The 13,437-nt window shown below is 42.5% G+C and overlaps 2 long non-coding RNA genes across 2 annotated transcripts in view; one reads left to right on the top strand and one right to left on the bottom strand.

Moving 5' to 3' along the window:
- Positions 1-11,291, top strand: part of LOC140914035 (uncharacterized) — a 43,393-nt gene extending 32,102 nt beyond the window's left edge. The window contains exon 2 of the long non-coding RNA XR_012159740.2: positions 3,595-11,291. This is a non-coding gene — a long non-coding RNA (uncharacterized LOC140914035). The remainder of the gene's footprint in view (positions 1-3,594) is intronic.
- On the bottom strand, positions 3,188-10,693 carry LOC140914034 (uncharacterized). Its single transcript, XR_012159739.2, has 3 exons — positions 6,955-10,693; positions 6,241-6,322; positions 3,188-5,770 (listed from the first exon to the last, which is right to left on the bottom strand). It is a non-coding gene; the product is annotated as an uncharacterized LOC140914034 (long non-coding RNA).
- Positions 11,292-13,437: the final 2,146 nt, after the last annotated feature.

Raw genomic sequence — 13,437 nt, 5'->3', positions numbered from 1 at the left:
CCTTTTCTTTTTGCGAATACAGACTAACAGGGCTGTTACTCTGAAACTTATCTAAAGTGATCACTCTCCTTACAATGTGTATGATAATCAAGGTGGGCCATTTCCAGCACAAATCCAGGTTTTCTTTGTTCTCTTGTGGGTTCTCTTGTGGGTTGTTTATCACAAACTACATATTGTAAAAAGTCCCTGTAACCTTATAACCTAGATCAAACACTTATGCTAACATGTCTATTTATGCTAATTACCAGGTGGACTTTTAGTGATACCAAAATATAGCAACAATATTTTAAATCGTGTTTTCCCTCATTTCCACGATACTGTTTCCTTAAACTGCTCATCCTAGCATATAATTTATAATACCAACAGCTTGACATAAGGAGTTCCCAGATCAGGACAGATGTCAGAGGTCAAGAACAAGTAGCCCATGGACTTAAATGGGAATATTCATGTGAGCAACTGCTCATAAGGAAAGTAAGGAGCTCATAATTTGGTCCATAAACGGCAAATATCCAGATTGCTTGGGGAGAATTTTCAGAAGCAGAGAAGAAAAGGAGTACTTGTGGCACCTTAGAGACTAACCAATTTATTTGAGCATGAGCTTTCGTGAGCTACTCAAAGCCTGAAGAATTTAGGCAATCAGATGGCTGCTCTTGCTATAAGAAACTTTTCTCCCTTAAGACTTGTGCAGTAGGAGGTCTCTTATCTGTTGTAATTAGTTCTTGAATAAATGGCATCTCCTGAACTCGTCTCTGCATCCAGCTTCCTCTTCTTTAGCTGCCCATCACAGCTCCAAAGTCTTTTCTAAATAGTGGTTTGCAGTAACATTCTCTGACTGCTCTTCAGGAAACAAACTAAACCTGGGTAGTGCTGCACACAGAGCTTCTTACCTTGATTCCTTCAGAAAAAGTTAGCCTGCTTTAAGGGGACTAGCACAGATTGTAATCTTTAAAGGCATAACCCCATGCTGTAAATCACGTGCTGGTGACAGTCTTATGCCTCCCTGAGTGTATTGCCTGACACACAAACGTTTAAACAGTAAAGCACTGCCTCCTCTTACAAACTAGCATGACTCCTGCTGATTTTGGATTCCATCTCCCTACATCTGCTTCCCCAAGCTATTGCACTTTCCAGTAAACTATTGGCAGTCCCAGCCTCAGAATCCAAGACTCTGTTGATTGTATTTGTACAAGGTATCTAGCCTGTGGGAAGTATTTCTCAACCTGTGACATTTTGCACTGTTGTACTAAGCATGTGTGCAGCTTTCTCTGAACTTTATCATTCCAGTTGCACAGACTATGACAATGGTTCAATTACATCAGTAGCCCATGGATTATCTTTTTTTAATTTCTATTGCAGTAGTGCTTAAGGAAGCCATCATACTTACAAACAAATACTACAAAGACAGTCCCTGCCCCCAGATGATGATCAAGGGTGTCACAGTGCTTGGAAGGGGTCACAGCTGAGACAACCGGTCACAGCTGAGAGAACCAATCTCAGGTCCGACTGTCAGAAACAGGGCAGACACCCAAACTGGTGGTATATTTTATTATTAGATTTCACCAGACCAGTAACAAAATGTGTGCTCCTGAATCACTACATTATTTTTACTATGGAGTCATAGACAGTCCTCCTTAGGCTCTCCCAAGAGTCACAAATTAAATCTAGGTTTCAGAGTAGCAGCCATGTTAGTCTGTATCCGTAAAAAGAACTGGAGGACTTGTGGCACCTTAGAGACTAACAAATTTATTTGAGCATAGGCTTCTGTGAGCTACAGCTCACTTCATCGATCCTCTGACCTGCCTCCCACATAGGAGATCAAAGAGAGCAAACCCAAGAGATTATTGGGGTACACCTCTATATGCATACAGAAGGAACAGGGGCAACACATCCCAATCGCTCTTATGCCTGGAAACACATTCTAAGCATGGCTTTCAAAGTTCCATTTAATCTTTCCACAAGGCCATTAGTTTTGGGATAAAAACAAAAACATCTGAAGAACTGGGGTTTTTACCCACAAAAGCTTATGGCCGAATCAATTGGTTAGTCTTTAAGGTGCCACCGGACTCCTCGTTGTTTTTGTGTACACAGACTAAAATGGCTACCCCTCTGATAGTTTTGGGATAGTAGGGTGCAGCCTTCAGATGCTTCACTCCACACAATTTCCGTAACTTTTTGAAGACAACAGACATAACATTGGTAGCACAGTCTCAATTTCTCTGGGGAACCCTACTCTGCTCAAGATGGTAAACAAAGCCGCAGCCACTGTTCCAGCCTCAATATTACACAGTGCTGCGGCTTCTGGGTACCTGGTAGCAAAATCTACCACCACAAGAATATATTTCTGCCTACTCCTAGAAGATTTAAGGAGAGGTCCTACAATATCTACAGACACTCTGGCATAAACCTCTTTAATAACAAGGAAAGGTTGCAGAGGTGCCTTTAAAGCCTTATGCTTCTGGCATAAGTCACAGCTTTTACAGTAATCCTTCACTGTCTGAAACATATGGGGCCAGCAGAAATTTTGCTTTAGCCTGTGCCTGTTACAGGGTTTTTCTACACCCAAATGACCTGCGAATGAGCAATCATGCTAATTGGAGCAAATCTCTTCTATATCCCTCAGGCACAACTATTTGCAGACTTCCTAAGGAAGCCTCTTCTTCCCTGAAGGAGCTTCTCTAAATAATAATCCATCTTTCATTAAAAAAAAAAGCCCTTTCCATCCTTGGGGCATTATTCTGCAATTCTCTCATGTTCCAAAGAAGCATCATTTTGCTGATCAGATTTAAATTCCTTTTGTATTTCACTTAACCCCAGTAAAAAGAAAAGGAGGACTTGTGGCACCTTAGAGACTAACCAATTTATTTGAGCATAAGCTTTCGTGAGCTACAGCTCACTTCATCGGACACATTCAGTGGAAAATACAGTCGGGAGATTTATATACACAGAACATGAAACAATGGGTGTTACCATACACACGGTAAGGAGAGTGATCACTTAAGGTGACAGAGTAACAGCCGTGTTAGTCTGTATTTGCAAAAAGAAAAGGAGTACTTGTGGCACCTTAGAGACTAACCAATTTATTTGAGCATGAGCTTTCGTGAGCTACAGCTCACTTCATCGGATGCATCCGATGAAGTGAGCTGTAGCTCACGAAAGCTCATGCTCAAATAAATTGGTTAGTCTCTAAGGTGCCACAAGTACTCCTTTTCACTTAAGGTGAGCTATTACCAGCAGGAGAGCGGGGGAGGGGAGGGGGAAATCTTTTCTATTGATAATCAAGGTGGGCCATTTCCAGCAGTTGACAAGAATGTCTGAGGAACAGTGGGGGGTGAGGGGGGGAAATAGTTTTACTTTGTGTAATGACCCGTCCACTCCCCAGTCTCTATTCAAGCCTAGGTTAATTGTATCCAGTTTGCAAATTAATTCCAATTCAGCAATCTCTCCTTGGACTCTGTTTTTGAAGTTTTTTTGTTGAAGAATAGCCACTTTTAGGTCTGTAATCGCGTGACCAGAGAGATTGAAGTGTTCTCCGACTGGTTTTTGAATGTTATAATTCTTGACGTCTGATTTGTGTCCATTTATTCTTTTACGTAGAGACTGTCCAGTCTGACCAATGTACATGGCAGAGGGGCATTGCTGGCACATGATGGCATATATCACATTGGTAGATGTGCAGGTGAACGAGCCTCTGATAGTGTGGCTGATGTGATTAGGCCCTACGCTATTCCTACATACATGCCTCCAGCTTTCATCCAGACGACACCACACGATCCATTGTCTACAGCCAAGCTCTACGATACAACCACATTTGCTCCAACCCCTCAAACAGAGACAAACACCTATAAGATCTCTATCAAGCATTCTTACAACGACAATACCCATCTGCTGAAGTGAAGAAACAGATTGACAGAGCCAGAAGAGTACCCAGAAGTCACCTACTACAGGAAAGGCCCAACAAAGAAAATAACAGAACGCCACTAGCCGTCACCTTCAGCCCCCAACTAAAACCTCTCCGACACATCATCAAGGATCTACAACCTATCCTGAAGGGCGACCCATCACTCTCACAGATCTTGGGAGACAGGCCAGTCCTTGCTTACAGACAGCCCCCCAACCTGAAGCAGATACTCACCAGCAACCACATACCACACAACAGAACCACTAACCCAGGAACCAATCCTTGCAACAAAGCCCGTTGCCAACTGTGTCCACATATCTATTCAGGGGACACCATCACAGGGCCTAATCACATCAGCCACTTTCCCTGGAAACTGGTTATAACATTAATCTGCTTAGACATAGTTACAATGTTATTGCATACTGAAATATCAGCAGGTAGCAAATTCCTAATGCCAATCACAATATCACCCTTAAAACTTTCCCACTTCAGGTGGATTTTAGCCAGATGCACAGTCATTGAATATTCAGTCAAAGCTAAAAGATTTATATTTTTGCCAGGCAATCTATCTTCCTCTCACAAAACTTTCTTTAATCAAAGTGACATGAGACACTGTGTCCTGTCACCCAGTACACTCAGTGCCAGCTACCCTTGCATAAATAATAAACTCTTAATACATTCTTCACTCCCTTCTCAAGACTCAGTTCTAATATAATTTATGAAGACACTTTTCTCCTCCACAATTTTCCCTGTGTCTAATGTAGTAATGTTAGCACTTGTGGTTGTAACATTGGCACTCATGATGGGGGTTGTGGGTGCATGTTATTGGGTGGTTTTAAGCTTTGGGCAATTTGGCTTTATATGGGCAGGGTCCCACGCTGATGACAGACTACCAGTTTCCCTTTGTGGTAAGATGTTTTCAAATCTGGCTCCCTTGAGGTTTTTTAACAAAGTTGTGGTAAGGTTTATTTTTAAACCCTTCAGCCCTTTCACCCTGAGGAGCAGAGGTATAACCGTTTCCCTGGGGCTTGCGCCCTTCCCGAGTTTTGGACTCAACATATTCATCAGCAGTTTTTGCTGCTTTTAAAACTGTCAAGGTTTTTTGTCACAGATAGCTGCTTTTACCTCATCAATGACTACCCATAATAATTGCTCTTGTATTACCAAACCTAACAGATTATTAAAGTCACTGTCAGCACTGCCCCAATAATCCGTTTTTTTTTTCACATAACTACACAGCTTATACATATATTCCACATAAATTATATTGTCAGGCATTTTAAGATTTCTAAACTTTAAGAAATAAGACTATGAGGTGATTTAAAATCTTTTCCATATAGTTTCTTCAAAGTTCTTATATATCATAGCATCCTCCATCACCATTTCATTAAATATCTGTCTGGCTTTTCCGGTCAACCTGATTAAGAGGATTGGCATCCATTTATTCTCTGGAATCTTATGGATAGTACACAGTCTCGCAAAGGTGGCTAGGAATGCCTCATGGCAGTCAGATTCCTGATAAATTGGGCAGGTTTTTTCCCCTTCCCTGATGTTGAGAGGGGATGGACCCAAAGGCTGAGGCTGGTCCTTTTGCTTGTCCAGGATTTCAAGCAGCATTGCATGAGCTTCTTTCTCAGCCGCTAGCTGCTCCATGCATCTCAGGTGGGCTTCCTTCTCCATCTTAGCGATCGCTTGCTTCTCTTTCATTTGGAGTTCTATCATTTTCATTTCATGCTTATATTCTTGCTTGACTGCCGGGGTCTGCGGCATCTGGTGCTGGGGTCAGCGGTGCTGAGACCTTGCTTTTTGGTCAAAGTCCCTGAGCATAGTTCTCACTTCCAGATCTGCTTTCTTCTTAAAGGGTAACCCCCTCTACAAGCACAAATGACAGAAAAGACTTTGAGCAAGATCCTCATGATTGTGTTCACCCCTTTGTAACTACTCTTTAACCCTTAACTTTAAATATCAAATTTAAACTTTAAATAGCACTGGGTTCCTATCTTACAGCCCAATTGACCTTTGGCATCCTGCCGACTACACCAATTGCCACCGTGTCCAGAATGGGTCACAGCTGTGAATGCCAATCTCAGGTCAGTTGGTCAGAAAAATGGGCAGACACACTGAAACTGGTGGTATAATATAATTAAATTTCACCAAACCAGTAACAAATGTGCACTCTTGAATTACTACATTAATTTCACCATGGAGCCACAGACAGTCCTCCTTAGTCTCTCCAGCCCCTACTTTGCCACCCAGACAACCTTTCATAATAAAGTCCAGTCTATTTCAACCAAAATCACTGTACATTAGGTTCTTCCAGCCTCAAAGGGCCAGTCCCTTACCCAGGTCAAGGTATATTCCAGATCTCACCAAAGATAATGCTGAAGCCAGTTTCTCTAGTAAACTAAACGAAAGATTTATTAGCTAAGAAAAAAGAGAGAGGAGATGAGAGGTTAAAAGCAGGTAAATTACATTAAAGGTGAATCAGAGTTGTAGTCCAAATGATAGTAGCAATGTAGTAATCTGCTTGTTTTCCATAAGTCTCTTGGGGCTTCCCAAAATGGCTCTGGGGACCTCTGTCTAATTGCTTTCCAGACTCCTGAAATGGATACAGAAATCTGATTTATCTTGCATACCCCAAGTTTTACCTCACTTAAAAACTCAGGCTTCAGCTTCAGCCCCACACACCAGGGCTTGGGCTTTGGCATTTTGCCCTGGGCCCCAGCAAGTCTAATGATGGCCCTGGCGATCCCATTAAAACGAACTCACCCACAGTTTGAGAACCACTGAAATAGTATGAAATTTTAGTTTGTACTGACTTTGCTGGTGCTTTTTATGTAGCCTGTTGTAAAACTAGGCAAATGTCTAGATGAGTTGATATACCCCGTGGAAGACCTCTGCGTATCCCCAGGGATACACATACCCCTGGTTGAGAACCACTAGCTTAGGGTTCTCCCTGTCAGAATTCAAGCCATTCAGAGATGAAGGATCATTCCCATGGCACACTTTTATAGCTATCTTCCCTAGAAAGAAGCCAGGCAAATGCTTGCACTCACAGCATGGTCTCTTCCTTTGATGAAGAATACATTTTGGGTCTTTGACCTCAGGTCACCACATCAAGGACCACTTGCTTTGAAATTAACATTCTACTTCCTATGATACACAAGTAATCCAGTTACAGTCATGTATGCATACAATTACCTGCCATTACATTCTGATAGATAGATAAGTGAAAACAATATAGAAAATATTCATTAGTTTTCAAGATATCTACACAGCAAGCAAATTCTCATCTTAATGCTAACACAAACTTCTGATCTAGGGTTAATTAAGCATAGGGTGAACATATATAATGCAAATCAACAAGTTACCGATATGTGAGGACAATATCACAAACATTTCTTTGAACTATTCTAAGAGATAAGTGAATTGGCTTGATCCTATTACAATGCCTATCAGCCCAAGTGAATTGGTACACCTAACACCAATTTGAGGTTGTGACCTGAGCTAGCTAGTTGTCAGTGCCATAAAGGGCTCTTACCATACCACTTAGTTTGTATTTTTATACATTTTTGGATTTTAACATTATTATTATGGTTTTAGATTTTAATGAGGTCTGAATTAGTCTTTTAGATGGATTTATGGATCCTCAAGTGTCATAGCAAATAATAACCTATTACCATCACTCAGCCCTCCCCCTAGATCCTCTCATCCAGGCCCTACCTGAATCATGCCATTTGTTCCTGAAAGAGATACAGTCTTTCATTATCACCCATACGGCCCAATCTCTCGTCCAGGCCCCCATCATCTTGTGGCTCAACTAGTACAACCTTTTCTCTGGCCTTTACAAATACAGTCTTGCCCCACTCATATCCATTGAAGGCAATTCTGCAAAGACTCTTTTCCTGGCTTGTCATATCACCACTCTCTGTGTTCCTGCACAGGCTTCCCCTGCTCCACTGCAAACACAAGCCACACATCTTCACTATCCAGGCCCTTCATGGCCTATCTCCACCCTAGCATCTCTCCTATTCTATTGATGGCCACCCTGTCAATGGTACCAGCCTTCAACGCACACTTGTTAAAGTTTTCAAACAAGCTTCTTGCTGCTTTCTTCCATGCTGCCCTTCATACATCAGAGCGGCTTCACATAAACACTCACAAAGATAACTGGTGTGCTGAGGCTACTGCATATTATGCTGACCAGCATTGACTTATTATTCCCTTATGCTCCCTGTGATCCAAGAACTTCTTTGTGTCAATGGGCAGAAGGCACAGGTGGGCATAGAGTTTTACAGGGATCCACTGGGTCATATCTGTGCATAATAATTCACCAAAGGGTGGCATGTAAAGTCTCTATTGAGAGCATATAGCCCACTGTTTATCAGAATCATTGCAATATATATGGATGGATAATATTTAAGAAGTTATGTACCTACACTGGAAATTATGTTCTTAAAGCCTTGAAATGAAAAGGTGATACACTTCAGGTTCTGTTCAGGCGGGGGATGTAGATGCGTCTCTTTGTCTTGTCTTTGTGCATTGTGTCTCACACAATGTAAGCCTATTTGCAGATGCAGCCACCAACTAATCAAGATTGCAAAATCTCCAGGAAGACGCACACAGCAAGAGGTGCCTGGGTTATGAATAAAGGGACTGTTTTGATGTATCTGGGGTTGCAAAGAAACACAGTATCCTTTCACTGAGGAGACAAGCTGACAGTGTGTTATGTCTCATGAGAGAGGGATCACAGCCAGTCACTGGCCTGGTGATCACAGTGCTGGTGAGCTATACTGTATTAGGAGAATATCTTGTTAATTAATTCTAGGTTCTAAAATGCATAAAATGCATCTTATGGTTTTATTTTACATTGAACCATTTCTTTCCATTACTTTTGCTTGCTTCTTCTCAAATCTCTATATTTTGTTTTCACTATCAATATATCTAAGTGCTGCGTCATAAGCAGAGCAATGATCTTAAGTGAAACTGGTAAATTAGGGTGTACTGTTCCTTTGAAAGCAACAAATCTGTGAATACTGAGAGTGTCCAGTGAAACAGGCTGGATGCTCCACAAGGATGCTTAGAGGGAGTGAGGATTGAAGTATGCCAGGTGCTAACCTGCAGAGGGACAGCAGTGTCTGCATAATCTGAGACGGGAGTGCTTGTGTTGTCCATGCCCAAAGGAGTCAGGGACCTGGCCCACAGAAGATACGGACAAGGCTTCCCCACGCTGAGGGCAAATTGTAGTGAGGTACCTCAGAACTCTGGGTACTCCCAGGAAGCATCCCATCCCATCCCATCTGTTGTATTAATCTGTTGTCTCTTGTCTCATGCTTAGATTATAAATTCCTTGGCGCAGGGAGTGTCTTTTATTCCATTTGTATAGCACAATGGGGTCCTGGCCCACGACTGGGGTCTCTAAGAAATACTGCAACCTCAGTACTAAATCTTACATTTACACATTAATGTTGTTTTGACATCACCACAAAGCTTCTGATTCCAAAACTAGCAGCTTCAGTTATTTGCAGTTATTCAGCATTTTTTTCTCCTTCGAACTGTGCCCAAGGAGCAGAAATTGTTTAATGGTGCATTTGCTCCCAGCAGGGAATTAGAAGGCAAAGTACAGAAATAACCACAATAAAATTACCCCTCTCTGATTGTCTAATGCCTGTCTTCTCTGCCCCTATTGGAGATGTTTTCTAGCTGACAGCTGATTCAGACTCTATAAAAGGCGATGCAGTTTAAGCACAGCCATAGTGACTGGGGCTGGGAGGGACATGGTAGGTCACTTAATGATCCCTCAGGGATGTGGACTATGAATAATTAAAATAACCACTCCACTTGGCTTCAGCCAACCAGCTCCCTTCTCACATTATGTCCAATTTATTTCCCCCGGGTCCCCGAGAGCAGCATTGAATGCATTGAACACAAGTAGGTCAATAAAATGGAGAGATGGTTAGTAAAATTCTGTCCCTCCCACATGCATTGTGTGTGATCCCTGGTCTAGAGTATATGCATTTCAGTGTCATTGTTTTATTTATGTATTCTTCCAGAGAGAATGCTGTGATTCTGCCTTTTTTTATATAATTCCACCTCTGTCCTGCATGCAAATGTTAAACTATTTGGGCCCTATCTAGAAAAGGAGAGGGGTTAGTAGCTTGTTATGACAATTTGGAAGCTCTGTTGTGGCTGCAGAATGTTAACAAATATGGAATGGTTTTGCCAAATCTGGTCCATCTGTATTCTGCAGTTTCCATGTGCTAAGAGCTGCAGCCAGAGAGCGGAGCCATTTAAAGGGACACAGCCTTTTCTGTCTAGCTCACTAGAACTGAAGGAAGTTGCAGACCTATTATTTCCAGTCTGTTTACTTTGTGCATTTGGCAGCACTTTGGGGGTATTGTGTTTCATACTCCTCCCTATGTATAGCAAGATTTTAAAACCTTGTTTTAAATGTGCGGATGTGATATCAAAATGGAACTGTGTCAGGAATGGGACAAGGTGACGGGAGCAGCAGAGGACCAGACTCAGGCCTGGTCTACACTGGGGGGGATCGATCTAAGATATGCAACTTCAGCTACAAGAATAGCGTAACTGAAGTCGACACATCTTAGATCAACTTAGAATCACTTACTTCGCGTCCTTGCGGCACGGGATCGACGGCTGCCGCTCCCCCGTCGACTCTGCTTCCGCCTCTCACCAGGGTGGAGTTCCGGAGTCGATGGCAGAGCGATCAGGGATCAATTTATCGTGTCTACACTAGACGCGATAAATCGATCCCCGATAGATGGATCAATATCTGCCGATCTGGCGGGTAGTGTAGACATGGCCTAAGATGGCTGTCTGAAGCCTGATCTTAGAGAATTACAATTTGCCTCCATCAACCTTCTACACCAAATAACCCTGATCAAGAAAGTGGAGCACAGGGTTCCAGAGAATGAATTCCTCAAAGCAAATCCAAACATTAAAAATAAAAAACCCTCACTGAGAAGGGAGGCCTCTTTGACTGCAAGTGAGGACATGTCCTCACAAAACAAGCAGGAATAGTAAGGCCAAAGAGCCAAATGGTCACACCAAGGTGGACCTCAGGAGATGAATCTCTGAGTTTAAAGTTCTGAGAAATGATGTTCAAGAGTCTAGCAGAAAGAAGGAAGTTACTGACTTTGAAGGTTGAGTCCCTGTGTTAGAAACTGACATAGGAGAAACAATTGAGAGAGAGAGCGTGCACACGCTGCAGAATCACATGGCACTCCTAGAGTAGAGAAACACAAAGATGTAATTTATGTTAGATTATAGAGAAGACACAAGGAGAAAAGGTTAGAAATTAAGGGTCTGCCTGAAAATGCTGAAGGAGGAAACCCAATCAGGTATGTCAAGTTGTTAAATCTGAGCTCTCTGGAGGTGGTGAAAGTGGACAGAGCACATAGAATCCTATTCCATCAGCTTGTGCCTCATTACAGATCCTGAGATCTGATTGTGAAGTTTCATCATCAACAAAGATTTAATTTTGAAAAATATCAGAAAGTTTCCAGAGCTTACCCTCAAAGGCCACAATCTGCAATTTCCCCAAGACCTTACTGCCCTAACTTTAAAAGAGAGAGACAAGACTAGAGATAGGGGAAATTTCAGCAGCAGTCAGATGGGCAGAAATCCACAGTAGACCGGGATTTCCATTTACATACTCATTTGCTTTTCGAATTGGTATTACACGATCAGCAGTTTTAAACAAGGGGGGAAATAGACTCAGGTTGCTTGGGAGAGAAATCCAAATCTCAAACACACGCGAGGATACTCCAGAGGTAGAAGGTAAGGATAAGATGCTGAAAAAAAAACATGTCTGACAGCATAACTCCAGCAAAGGCAGACAGGAAAAGAAAAGGTGAAAGACTAGAGAACACATTCACAATGGCAGAAGTAAAGCTGAACAAGAGAACACAGACACCTGAGAAGTAACCTAATCATTAACCAGAAAAGACTTTTTGGGAGTCATCAAGAACAAATACCTGATCGCTGTGTTAATTTTCAGAGTAGCAGCCGTGTTAGTCTGTATTTGCAAAAAGAAAAGGATTACTTGTGGCACCTTAGAGATTAACCAATTTATTTGAGCACAAGCTTTCGTGAGCTACAGCTCACGTAGCTCACGAAAGCTTATGCTCAAATAAATTGGTTAGTCTCTAAGGTGCCACAAGTACTCCTTTTCTTTTCACTATGTTAATGTTGTAAAGAAAGTCGTATTAAGTTTAAGTGGAGTGATCATAACTGTGATAGCTGTGTTCTGAATCTTAAAATATAGAGAAAACAGAGGATAATAAGGGGTGAGTGTGTGGCTGGGTAGTGGTCTTAGGGATGGAGGAGAGTGGAGGGAATGGGAATGGATAGGGGCCCTTACCTGTTTTGTATACCCACCAGTAACTCAAAAAGTTCAGCTGGTAATCTGTCCCTAAGGGTGAGGGTTGATGTACTGTACATGGAAAGAGTACCTCCTTTACATTGTAAGAGAAGCAGCCCACATATTTGTGGGGAGGGTATAGCTGTTTATGGTTCAATAAATCACGGTAGTTTGAGAACTGATTTATATGCTGTTTTTGATATTTTATTTTTTTATCTTAAAGTGAGTCTGGAAAAGACCTAACCTCATTGAGCTGTGCTGAATCATATAACAAAGATTTTAATTGATTGTATTCCTAGTGCCAGATGAAAAAGAGATCCATTTCCTTTGTTATTACTTGCTGCCGAGAAAACTTTTGATAGCATAGAGTGGAACTCCATGTTTAAATTCATGTCCCCTATGGACATTTGGCCCCCAGTTCCTTGAAGAGATGATTGCTCTTTATACTAGCTTGTCACAGCGTGCTCTACTCATTGCTGGCTGGTGCCTCCTTCAGGAGGTGCTGCCCAGTCCCGTGCCCCCTTTCTTCTCTTCCACCATTGCAGGTCTCCTCCTGCTCATGGAGTTGCAGTATGGCTGCTTTGTGACTTTCAGGGGAATCTTTCTAAGTCTCTCTGCACAAGCATGGTCAGGTAGTCCTCACACCCACTGACCTGATTAGGTCACTCCCACAGCGACTCAGGCAGTTTTCCCGTTCGCTGCCCTTAGCAGTACTATTCTGCAGTGGTTGGTAGGGGAACCCAGGCCTACCCTCTATTCAGGGTTCCAGTCCATGGCGTTATACCGAGCAGTTGCTGTCTGCAGCTACCTCTAAGGTCTGGACTACTTCCTACCATGCTTCGCCAAGCTTTTCATTCTCCAGCTTTCCTAGTCAGACCGCTCTCTCTTAGGCCTACTAGGTAAACTTTCTCTCTTAGGTTCCTATCTCTTTTCTCAAGGGTTTCTTTCTCGCCTCAGGGAGGGGGACTGACGGCTTTCTCCCTCCTGCCTTTATAGAAGCACTGCCTGTTTCTCACAGGTGAACTTCCTCCTCATAAGTGCCCTCCACACAGATTACATCTTCCCCATTTGCAGCTTCATGGGCTGATTGGGCTTGTGTGGGGAGTACCCATATCACACAGCCTAACAGCAGCTGCAAATGCCCATGTCCCCT

This window comes from Lepidochelys kempii, chromosome 7 (genome assembly GCF_965140285.1).
Source record: "Lepidochelys kempii isolate rLepKem1 chromosome 7, rLepKem1.hap1, whole genome shotgun sequence".
In the NCBI taxonomy this organism is placed as follows: domain Eukaryota; kingdom Metazoa; phylum Chordata; order Testudines; family Cheloniidae; genus Lepidochelys; species Lepidochelys kempii.
The sequence above is the reverse complement of the archived record's forward strand: the minus strand, read 5'-3'. Positions and strand labels throughout refer to the sequence as shown.